The sequence below is a fragment of the Platalea leucorodia genome, assembly GCF_965183815.1.
Source record: "Platalea leucorodia genome assembly, chromosome: 4".
NCBI classification, from domain to species: Eukaryota; Metazoa; Chordata; class Aves; order Pelecaniformes; family Threskiornithidae; genus Platalea; species Platalea leucorodia.
In genome coordinates, this window is record NC_138826.1 from 90816786 (window position 1) to 90829328 (window position 12543).

A 12543-nucleotide genomic window follows, 5' to 3' on the forward strand; every position below is an offset into this window, starting at 1 on the left:
AGGTTCACACATTTTTGAACGTTGCAGCCCTAAAACCTAGCAACTGCTTTACAATAAAGTTAGCAAAGCTTCTGTAGCTCTTACAAAATTTGTAGCTAATTGGTAATTAGAATAAAAAAATCAAATGACAAATTTTAGCCAAAGCTTTTTTTGCCATAAATTAGTTTTTCTCAATGCTATGTTTCTGTCAATCTATTTCAAGGCTTTTGTGTGTTTTTTTTTTTAATTCAGTACCATTTCAGCAGAAACCACTGAAAGCATTGCCCCCACCAAGTTCTTTATGTTTTAAGCTGATCTTACTTTCTGAACCTTCTTTTTACTGATTGAAATAATTGAAACACTTCATTGGGAAGCTTACTGTGTCGGTAGCTCTCACGTCCATTACTTCCCATCACAAATGTCCTCTTCCTATGATAAAAAAATAGACCTTTTCTCAAGAATGGCTTTAGGTAGAATATATGTCACTTATATACATAAACGTGATCAGTACATCAAAAATCCTTGTCTAGTGAGTGGAGGTGGGAGGAAAAACTGTCATGAACAAAAACCTAAATGCAAAAATTACATCTACTTTACTGAAATGGTGAATGGCATAATAATTGGACAGCAGATAAGGCAGCTGACATAAGAATATTCCACAGAAATGCTTCTGTTCTTTCCAGTCCCCCTCACACCCACTCCAGCACTGCCCTGTGCAGCACCAGTTCAGAAAGGACTGAACATCTGGCTGTTGACAAACTGCGTGACTTGTGTCTGAGCTTATACTTCTCTACATTTTGGTCATTTGGGTACTGCTATGCATAAGCAGTTGCAGGACAAGGATTGTGTGCTCCAGCTTCAGTGATTTTTTTTTTTCCTCCGTGGTTTTTGTATCTTCATTGCAAACTTCAGGATTTTCCTCCTGTTCTGAGCAGCTTCTCACAGGCTTTTGGGGAGGCCCTCAGCTAGTGAAGAGAGAAGGGGGGATAGAGGGAGAGCACATTAATTCATGGAATTAGACTAGAACAGATAGTAAGGATAGGACTAGCTAAGGGGAAATGAGGGCTATAGATGGAGGGGTGTGGGGGAAGGAAAGAACGGGAACAGGAAAAAGCCTGTGGGGAGCATCTTGTGCCAGAGCCTTGCTCTGGTGATGGAGGGCTGCCGAGACAACACCTGCGTGAGGTGTGAGCAGGTGGAGGATTTGCTCAGCATGGTGGCAGAGCTGAAAGAAGAAGTAGCAAGAATGAGGAGTATCAGGGAGTGCGAGAGGGAGATAGACTGGTGGAGCCACTCCCTACCATCCCTGAGATGCGCACGTCAGATGGAAGCATCAAGAGAAGGAGAGGCTCCCCTACCATCTTGTCACCAGGCAGAAGGAGGGGACCTAAGAGATGGAGGGGAATGGAAACAGATCCCTGCTCGGCGCAGCAGGCAAATCCTCTCCCAGCCTGCCTCGCCCTCCCAGGTGCCCTTACACAGTAGGTATGAGGCTCTGGAACTCGAGTTCCAGGAGGATGAAGATGCGGACAGTGATCCATCCAAGGAGTTTACTAGGGGGAACCAGTCAGCCCCACGCATTACAACGGCCACTGGTAAGAAAAAAAGAAGGGTAATTGTCATAAGCGACTCCCTTCTGAGGGGAACAGGGGGCCCGATATGCCGACCGGACCCATCCCATAGGGGAGTCTGCTGCCTCCCTGCAGCCCAGGTCAGAGACATTACTAAGAAGCTCCCTAGGCTGGTAAAATCGTCTGATTATTATCCACTATTGGTTGTTCAGGTCGGCAGTGATGAGGTAGCTGACAGAGGTACAAAGACGATCAAAAGGGATTTTAGAGAACTGGGGCGATTACTTGAAGGATCAGGAGTGCAGGTAGTGTTTTCCTCCATCCCTTCAGTAGCCGGGAGGCATACGGAAAGGAAGAGGAAGACCCATCTCGTTAACACGTGGCTGAGAGGCTGGTGCCAGTGGTGGAATTTTGGGTTTTTCAATCATGGGGCAGTTTACATGGCACCAGGCCTGCTGGAGACAGATGGGGTTCACCTGTCTCAAAGGGGAAAAGGATTGTGGCTCAGGAGCTAGCAGGCCTCATTGAGAGAGCTTTAAACTAGATGCAAAGGGGGAAGGAGATAAAACCAGGCTTGCTAGGGATGAGCCCAGGGGTGGCATGCCTGTGTTGGAGAAGAGATCTATAGCCCAACTGAAGTGCATTTACACCGATGCACGCAGAATGGGCAATAAACAGGAGGAGCTGGAAGCCATTGCGCGGCAGGAAATCTATGATGTGGTCGCCATCACAGAAACATGGTGGGATGACTCACACAACTGGAGTGCTGCAATGGATGGCTACAAGCTCTTTAGAAGGGACAGGCAAAGAAGGAGAGGTGGCGGGGTAGCCTCGTGTGTTAGAGAGTGTTTATCAAAACATTGAGCTCTAGACAATCATGTCTAGAAGACCTCTTCATGTTGAAGAGGTGGCAGTCACTGACCTGCTCCTCCACCTGGATGCACACAAGTCCTTGGGGCCAGATGGGATCCACCTGAGGATACTGAGGGAGCTGGCAGAGGAGCTTACCAAGCCACTCTCCATCATTTATCAGCAGTCCTGGTCAACCGGGGAGGTCCCAGATGACTGGAAGCTAGCAAGTGTGACACCCCTCTACAAGAAGGGTCGGAAGGAGGATCCGGGGAACTACAGGCCTGTCAGCCTAACCTCGGTGCCAAGGAACGTCATGGAACAAATCATCTTGAGTGCCATTATGCAGCAAGTGCGGGACAACCGGGGGATCAGGCTCAGCCAGCATGTGTTTATGAAAGGGAAATCCTGTTTCACTAACCTGGTCTCCTTCTATGACAAGGTGACCCGCTTAGTGGATGAGAGGAAGGCTGTGGATGTTGTCTACTTGGACTTTAGTAAGGCCTTTGACACTGTCTCCCACAGCATTCTCCTGGAGAAGCTGACTGCTCATGGCTTGGATAGGTGCACTCTGCGCTGGGTTAAAAACTGGCTGGACGGCCGAGCCCAGAAAGTGGTGGTGAATGGAGTGAAATCCAGTTGGCGGCTGGTCACAAGTAGTGTTCCCCAGGGCTGTGTTGGGGCCGGTCCTGTTCAACATCTTCATTGATGATCTGGATGAGGGGATTGAGTGCACCCTCAGTAAGTTTGCAGATGACACCAAGTAGGGTGGAAGTGTCGATCTGCTGGAGGATAGGAAGGCCCTGCAGAGGGACCTGGACAGGCTGGATCGATGGGCCGGGGCCAACTGCATGAGATTCTACAAGGCTCAGTGCCGGGTCCTGCACTTCGGTCACAACAACCCCATGCAACGCTACAGGCTGGGGGAGGAGTGGCTGGAGAGCTGCCTGGCAGAAAAGGACCTGGGGGTGTTGGTTGACAGCCACCTGAACATGAGCCAGCAGTGTGCTCAGGTGGCCAAGAGGGCCAATGGCATCCTGGCTTGTATCAGGAATAGTGTGGCCAGCAGGACCAGGGAGGTGATAATGCCCCTGTACTCAGCACTGGTGAGGCCGCACCTCAAGTACTGCGTTCAGTTTTGGGCCCCTCACTACAAGAAGGACATCAAGGGGCTGGAGCGTGTCCAGAGAAGGGCAAGGAAGCTGGTGAAGGGTCTAGAGCACAAGTCTGATGAGGAACAGCTGAGGGAGCTGGGGTTGTTTAGTCTGGAGAAGAGGAGGCTGAGGGGAGACCTTATTGCTCTCTACAACTACCTGAAAGGAGGTTGTAGAGAGGTGGGGGCCGGTCTCTTCTCCCTAGTAACAAGCAATAGGATGAGAGGAAACGGCCTCAAGCTGCGCCAGGGGAGGTTTAGGTTAGACATTAGGAAAAACTTCTTCACTGAAAGGGTGGTCAAGCATTGGAACAGGCTGCCCAGGGAAGTGGTTGAGTCTCCATCCCTGGAGGTATTTAAAGAACGGATAGACGTGGTGCTCGAGGACATGGTATAGATGGACTTGGCAGTGATAGGTTAACAGTTGGACTCGATGATCTTAAGGGTCTTTTCCAACCTTGACGATTCTATGATTCTATGATTCTGTGATTCTGTGATTCTATGATCTTATTCCTGGGAGCTCTAGTGAAAAGGCCAAAAGGTGCTGCCCACTGGAGGTATCCCCAGAGGCCAAACCTATGACAAGGCATCGCAGCAGTGAAGGCAGGACCCTATATGAGATAGTTTGCTGGGTCCAGGTGCTCACAGAAATTTGAAGAGTTTTTGCGTGCTGGGCACTTACCCAGGCTACTGATGTATGGTCTGCAGCTCCCTGGGGGACAAGTGGTAGGAACAAAGCTCAGAAAAGATGACTGCTCTACATTCTCTGCCTTTTACTTCAATTCACCTGCCATGTGTCAGGAGGGATCTGGTCTAACCACTACAGAGGACTTGACAAATGCAATGTCCACTCTTGATGGCCATCCAGGCTGCTCTGCCTCCCTCTCGCACAGCAGTGATTGTGGCCTGCAATGTCTTTCTTGCTGCAGGCTGCAGGCCCCATCCCTCCTACTGAGGTCTTGAGGACCTGAGGTCTTTCCACACTCCAGTGCTCAGCTTCTGATCCGATGCTCTCTGGGCTCTGAGTTCCTGGGCTGACCTGGAAGGGGCTAAGTTCCCACATAAACAGGGAGAGATCCCAAGCACCTCCCTGACCTTGTCACTTGCCCTGCAGCAAGCTGCTCTCCAGGTGCTGCTGGCAGTGGCTAGACACAGAGGTCATGGTTGGAGATGGAGGCACTTGGTGATATCCTAGCATTGCTTATCTAGTCCCAGTTTTCATATCCTACACTGGTTGTTTTTGAATATCATGAATTTGCCACCTATTACTCTGAACACATTGTTCCTTTGCTAGTGACAAAGTTTATACATAGTTTTGTCCAATTTCATACTTTCCATCATTTCCAGTTTAAATGTCTATGGGTCAAAGCAGCATAGGGAAGGTCCCGTTCCTGACCCTGCTGCATGTGCCCAGCACACATTGTCATGAGCATTCGTGAAAACACACACAATCAACATGCAATTGATTGGGCTAAAATCAAATCCAGGGGAAAAAATATCCTTTGCTGTTTCTGTTGAATGACCCTATTGTCTTCCGGAGGCTGGCAGGAACTGAGTGACAAGTTGTTGTGCTTCCAAAAGGATTAAAGGATTTAAACCTAAGACTCTGAGGAATAAAAGGGGAGGTTCTTACATGGATAAGTGGTTAGTTAAAAATAAGAAACACAGAGTTGGCATAAGTGGTCAGTTTTCACAGTAAGTTATTATTGCAGGCCCATTGGTACCTTTATTGTCTCAGATATTCACACTGATCTGGAAAAACGTGTAAGTAGTGAGGTGGCAAAGGCCTCTGAAGACATTACACAGGACAGCCATTACACAGAGATGGGCTAAATGTGAGGAAATCCAGAAGAACATTGTGAGATTGAATGACTGAGTGATAAAAAGGAAGATGAGAATCAATATAGACGTGCACAGAAAAAATAGTCGTGAATTCACATACATGGTGGTGGGCCACGAACTGGAACAAGGTTTTGGCCTTACAATGATCCTAGAAAATTATTAACTTAACTATTAGGTATTAGGATCACTCAAAAAACACTAGAATGTTAGGGATGATTAGAAAAGGAACAGAACAAAACAGCTACTCCACTGTAAATTGATGGTTTGCTCTTATCTGAAATGCTATGTGATGTTTCTGTTCTATTTCAAAATGGGTGATACAAACGGAAAAGTTATAGAGATAGCCCACAAGAATGATCAAAATACAGAATATATTCTGTACAAGGAATGACCAAATTGACTGGAAAAGAACAATCATGGGGATGAGATGTTACAGAAGTTTCTGAAATCGTGAGTAGCATTGGAGAAACATTCCTTCAGTGCCTGTTTCAGTATGAAAATGAAAGGCACTGAGAGAAACTAGGCAGTGGTAGGTTCAATACAAAATAGAATCCTGGGTTTTGGTTCTTCCCACATAATCAAGTGGCAGATGCCTGGCCACGCTAAAAGTTTACAGAGTTCAAATGGCAACTGGACAAAACTCATGGAAGAAGAACCACTGACAGCCATTAAATATGATCATCCCCTCTGGGTCAGCAAGTCCTTATTGCTCAAACTGCTGGAGGGTGGGAAAATGTTTGGAAAATACAATACACACTTTTGCTCTTCTTTGGGTGTTGGCAGCAAGCAGTGATAGGGTACACATCCAGATGGCCCCTTTCTCTGACGAGTAGAGATCCTGACATTAGCTTTTTGCTAAGGGGGGCTATAAGAGGACCAGACAGAGAGGACCTGATCCATCGGGGTGCAGGACAAGCTACCGAAAAGGAAACTGGCCATCTGGCTTGGAGAAATGGCTTATTTGAGGAATCGACAGAGGCCCTTTGGACATCCAGTGTAGGAGAGATTGATCTCTGGAATGGAAATGGGAAGACATCTCCTTCCCACAGAATAATCACACATTAAAAAATAAAAAAAGTAAAATAGAGCAAGTTGCCACAAAATATCTCCTTTAACTAGAATGACTTTTTGTTCTCTTCCCGAGCTTATATGAAAGATACGGTACTTCAGTCATGGCAGCAGTCCATTTTTTTTAGCATGAAAGAAGTCTCCACTTCATAAGCTGCTTGTGCAGAGGACAAGGTGTTTTGTGAATATTAGGCCATTTACCATTACAAGTGCCATGAAGAGGAATTAAAAAAAAAAAAATCACTTAGAATTTTAATATTGTGCAAAGGAAGGGCAGAATTGTGGGGACTGATGAATGTTCAGAACATCATGTATTTGCAGAGCAATAACAAGTTATTATATATAGTTTCTGTTTAAGGTGCTTGCAAGCTTTGCTTAAAATTCTTCAAGGTCTGAGTCACATACAATGGAAATGACAAATAGATACTGGGGAAAAGATCATTACAGAATGTACTTCTAGCCAAACGCTACCCAGCCTTGTAAGTAGTGAAGGGAACCTGAAAACAGGAGCAAAGGCCAGCAAACCTGAAAGATAAGGCAAGAGTCAATCTCTCTGTCACTAAACTACTATCAGAAAATCGCTTGTTAGTATTACAGGTAGGGCTTCCACATTTTTTGAAAAAAGCCTGACATTAGGTATGGTAATTAATGCTTCTTGCAGCCTTCATCTGTGTACTGCTTCTGTGTCTAACCTGGGGAGGGCAGGTGAGAAAACTTGTGACATGTTCCTTGTAAGTAAAGAGAAATTGCAACTGGCCTGCCCAACACAGCAGCCGCAAATGAAAGAATATAGCTTTCGTTTTGACCCAGAGCATACATAAGCACGCTCCCTCCTATCCCGCACGGTACTGCAGCTGCACACACTCCCCACATGAAGTATTTGCAGTAAGGAACCAATGATGTTGTGTTGCCTTTTGGACTCAGGATTCTTACAATCAGTACAAGCAACTGGAGGAAAAATTAGTAAGATAAATGGAAAGACCAAGGCAGAAGGCTAAGCTATTTTAGCCTATTTTCATAATATGCCTTATAATATGTGCAGATGTTTACCTGGGACTCATAGACTGTTGATCTGCATGAACTCCTATTGTACTTTTCACACAGGAGAGAGGAAGTAATATGTGGGTAGACTTGGCATGACATATCTATCTACTATCCTAAACAAGCTGCATGTGTTAGTATTTATACAAATGAATCAGAAGCCTTTAGGTTGAAAGAGACCTTTTAAGATCATCTGGTCCAACCCACCTGGTCAAGCAGGGTCACCTAGAGCAGGTTGCCCAGGACCGTGTCCAGTCAGGTTTTGAACCTCTTCAAGGATGGTGACTCCACAACCTCTCTGGTTAACCTGTTTGACCACACTCACAGTAAAAAGTGTTTTCTTGTGTTCAGAACACCCCCAGACTGCAGCTCGTGGTGCCATGTCACGGGTTTCTCTGTGTTTTGTGTGTGTTTTGCTGCAGCACATTTGTTTTGTATCCAGTTGTGCAGGTGTTTCAAATACAAACACTTATGACTGAGCTATATTTAGCTTTTGCATGCTTCCTCCTGCAATAAGTCAGCAGGTAACTGCTCTGCTGCCAGACAGCACAGGGAGCAGGTGGTCTGGACAAAAGGGTCTCCAACTTTTTATGCCAGATAGATATCTTACCACTGCATTTCCAAACTTCTCTTGAATCATTCATCTGGAGATTTATATATATATATATGTGTGTGTGTGTGTGTGTGTGTGTGTATGATAGCTCAGTAGGAACTTTCTTTCACCCAGAAAAATGTCAAGTTAGTAAATCATGCTTGGTTTTGGTTCCCTTCCCTGCTAAAAATAGTGTACAGAAAAGCGACAGCTGTATCAGAAATGAGTAGTGATATAAATGCTTATTGTGCTTGCTTAGTTTCCTTGTGTTGATAACAGAAGACCATGTGTATAATTCCACCCACAGCAAAGTCAAGGCAGTACTACCTGGCATAATAATGTAATGTAATGTTTGTTGACAGCCACCTGAACATGAGCCAGCAGTGTGCTCAGGTGGCCAAGAGGGCCAATGGCATCCTGGCCTGTATCAAGAATAGTGTGGCCAGCAGGATCAGGGAGGTGATGGTGCCCCTGTATTCAGCATTGGTGAGGCCGCACCTCAAGTACTGTGTTCAGTTTTGGGCCCCTCACTACAAGAAGGACATCGAGGGGCTGGAGCATGTCCAGAGAAGGGCAACGAAGCTGGTGAAGGGTCTGGAGCACAAGTCTTATGAGGAGCGGCTGAGGGAGCTGGGGTTGTTTAGTCTGGAGAAGAGGAGGCTGAGGGGAGACCTTATCACTGTCCACAACTACGTGAAAGGAGGTTGTAGAGAGGTGGGGGTCGGTCTCTTCTCCCTAGTAACGAGTGACAGGACAAGAGGAAAAAGCCTCAAGCTGCGCCAGGGGAGGTTTAGATTAGACATTAGGAAAAATTTCTTCACCGAAAGGGTGGTCAAGCATTGGAACAGGCTGCCCAGGGAAGTGGTTGAGTCTCCATCCCTGGAGGTGTTTAAAGAATGGACAGATGTGGTGCTCGAGGACATGGTATAAATGGACTTGGCAGTGTTAGGTTAACGGTTGGACTCGATGATCTTAAGGGTCTTTTCCAACCTTGACAATTCTATGATTCTATGATTCTCGCTTAGGCTCACATTATGTCATATCATGGCAAAATAGTCTTCCTATTTTGCCCTGAGTGTAGAAATCTCCTGTCATATGTGGTGTGTTGTGCACATTCGCACTGATCGAAAAGTGCTGTCTTGTGAACTTGGCATTTTAAACCACTCTGTAACACACACACAGCTTGAGAAATTCAGCTGTGATGTGCTGGTTTTGCTCCTGCCACTGCCACTGCCACTCAGTACAGGCAGGTATCTGGGCAGGTCCATTTCTCTGAAATGCCAGGTCAAATATAAGTAGGAAAGTCTCTCAGAAGTAAGCTATAATTGTTTCTTCCAATGACCGTGTCTCATAATTTTCTCGGCCACCTTTCTGAACTCCCACATCAGCACCATCAGCCTTGGAACAACAACATACTTTTCTCTTGAGTCATTCTATCCTGGCAAAATTTAGAGCATTCAGCTATATTTTTCTTTAGACACAAAAATTGTCCTTCATGCCAGAAGAGTGGTATCAAATTTACCATCTGCAAAGAAAGTGTTGAGAGTATGTATTGTCCTTTGGTTTGAAGGTCATGTGGAAGCAAAGTGGGTTTAGTGTCTCATTTATTTCTCAGAAGCTGCAAGTACCCTGTTCTCAAATATTCTGATGCAAATATGAAAATTAATTGTAATCTACTTCGGGGTTTGAAAGGATGATGCAGGTTTACTGAAGGGTATAAGAGATCTTTGCCTGTTTGTGGTGTCATGAAGCAGAAAGAGTACATAAAATTCAAACAGGTTTCCTACGTAAGTGAAAGGAAACTAGAAATACTGCAAGGCAGCAGTAGAGCACAAGTGCCCAGGGTGTTCGACGTTTTTCTTTTGATATTTGGATAAACAAGCAGAACCTTCAGGTCCTGCAGGCACCAATACTGAACACACATTTTAACAAAATCCTGGATGAATGAGGACAGGAATGGTCGAGCATTTCTAGTTCCTTTTAAAGCTTGGGAAACTTGCTCCTATCGTCTTTGATCACCCAGAGAAACTTCAGTGCAAGATCCCCTGAAAGCAGACGAAGAGCTGTGTGAGGGGGAAGGGGAGAACACAGTCCCATTCACTGGACTAGGCTGGTTCTGGAGCTACAGGTGATAACTCCGCATGCGAAGCCTTGATTTCACCAAAGGAAGTGAGTATGAGTGTGAGAGGCCTGAACAAGAGCTGAACCCTGGGCTCCAACCAAATCAGCTGAAAAGATCTCTTCCATGCCAGCCAAATGGCTAACACATTTGCTGAACCCTTGGATGGCCACAGGCAGAACCCCAGGTGACATGAAGGAGTGTCATTGCATCCAGGTCCCAATCGTTTCTGCAAGACAAAAGTTAGGGGCATTTGAAAGAACATGTGGGTTTATTGCTTCTTTTACTCTTCTCCATTGCCCTTCCACCCCATGAGCAGTGTCTCTGAGAGATCTCCTGGCGCTGTACACTGTCTGGGGAGAAGCTTCACCCAGCTCTTCCCCTTCAGCATGGCGCAGAGACTTCCCACCTTTGGAGGGGCTCCTGGGGGTTGGGCTCTGCAAAAATCTCCATTTCCAGGTGCATAGGAGTCCTGATGTTTTGTGAGATGCTGTTTACTGAGACCTCTAGCAGATTTTCTGTGCTCTGTGATTTAAACATGTGTTGTGCTTAAAATTTGAAGCTGGGAGATTTCTTATTCTGGCAATGGTGCTAGTCACAGCTTAAGCCCTGTTTTTCTTTGGGACAAGTATGAGAGCCAGCTCTTGCGCATGCTATCTCCAAATACACCAGTGATGGATTTAAGCTTCTGTTTATCATTTGTTTCCTGGGTCCCAGCAAACAGTTCAGGAAAATGGTCATTATCACCTGACAGCAGAAAAGCAGGCAGAAGCAGGGAATGGGTGAATTAGCCAGGAGCTATAGGCCAAGGAAATACAAGGAGGGAGACCTTAATTTTTTCAATATGTGCTAATAGCAGAAAACCACAGGTTACCTCTTTTCTGGTGGTGAAGGAGAAATGAGGAAGACTGTAACTTTAGTGGAAGAAAAATGTAGGAATTTTTATGTGTGAAACAATCTGCCTTTCAATAACAAACCATTATGTTTCTGGTATTATTAATATGAAATTTTACTTCAAATCTTCTAAGTCATACATATAAATGTTAGTCTAGAAACTGCAGGTGCATCTCAAACCGCAGGAACCTGGGTTGGGGATGCTCATGCAGAACTGGAAGATGACCAGGAATACTGATAAGGGAATTAAAATATTACTTACTCCTTGTCTGCAAAGTTATTTGGATAATGGATGGATCTGCCTCACATTACTGTGGCAGTTATCAATCTCTATAACAAAGCATTTGGGTATCAGTGAATCTGTTGAAATTTACTGAAAGAAGAAAACTGTAAGAATTTGGGACATGGCAAGCATTGACTTTGCCATATTTATTGATGTTGAAAGGGGTTTCTACACACAAAGGACATATTTGATCTTAGCTCTTCTCTACCTAGAGCACTGACAAATACTTCATTTATTCCACAGTGTAGGAGGATAATATTAATTTTAATTTAAATAGCATGGACTTGAAGTATTTCAGCTTATTTTAATGCTAACTGAGAAGCTATCATAATCCTACTTGAACAGCAAAGGAAGGAGATGGAATATCGTGTTCTTGGCATAAGTATTTCCTCTCTGATCTGGCAGAGTTGCTTGCTGTAAGCCGAGTCCTGCACACATTTCGATGATCAATGTGCCAAGCAGAAAAGAAGAGGCAAGAACTTGAAAGAAAGTGTGTGGGTGCGTGTTGTGTGCCTGTGCACTTGACCTTCACCTGCCATTCACAAAGTATCTCCTTTTTTCCCCCGTCTTCTTCCTTGCTTTTCGTAAGATCTGAAAGGGTGATCTGGAGTAAGACAATGCTTTCTGCTGCGGTTGCTGCTATAGTAGTGCAACACCGTATGTACATACACTGCTGCCACTTTCTCTCCAAGCTCTACAGTGACACAAATGGGATACAGAGCAGAGCTCACAGTCACTAAACTAACCAAAAGCTGTTTTTAACCCCTTTACAGCTCCTGAAGAAAGGACAAAGGTGATGAGTAGTTCAAGGCAACACTTTTTCATAGGTGATGACTAAAGTTGTGAGCCAGTAGAACGAGCTTGGTGGCCCATATACAGGTGGAGCAACGCAGGGATCTGCTGAGAGGAGCTAAAATCAGCCCGCTGGTGGAGCAGAGGGTGATTCTCTCCCAAATAAACTCAGTTGCCTGCAAGGGGACCATGTCTCTAACCATACTAGTAACCAGAAGGAGCCTGGCAGTGATTTCTGACCATAGGGCCACCAAGAGAAGCTTAGCCTATATCTATGTACTGAAAATTGCTGTCCCCTGTCGTGGTTTAACCCCAGCTAGCAACTAAGCACCACACAGCCGCCCGTTCACTCCCCCCCAG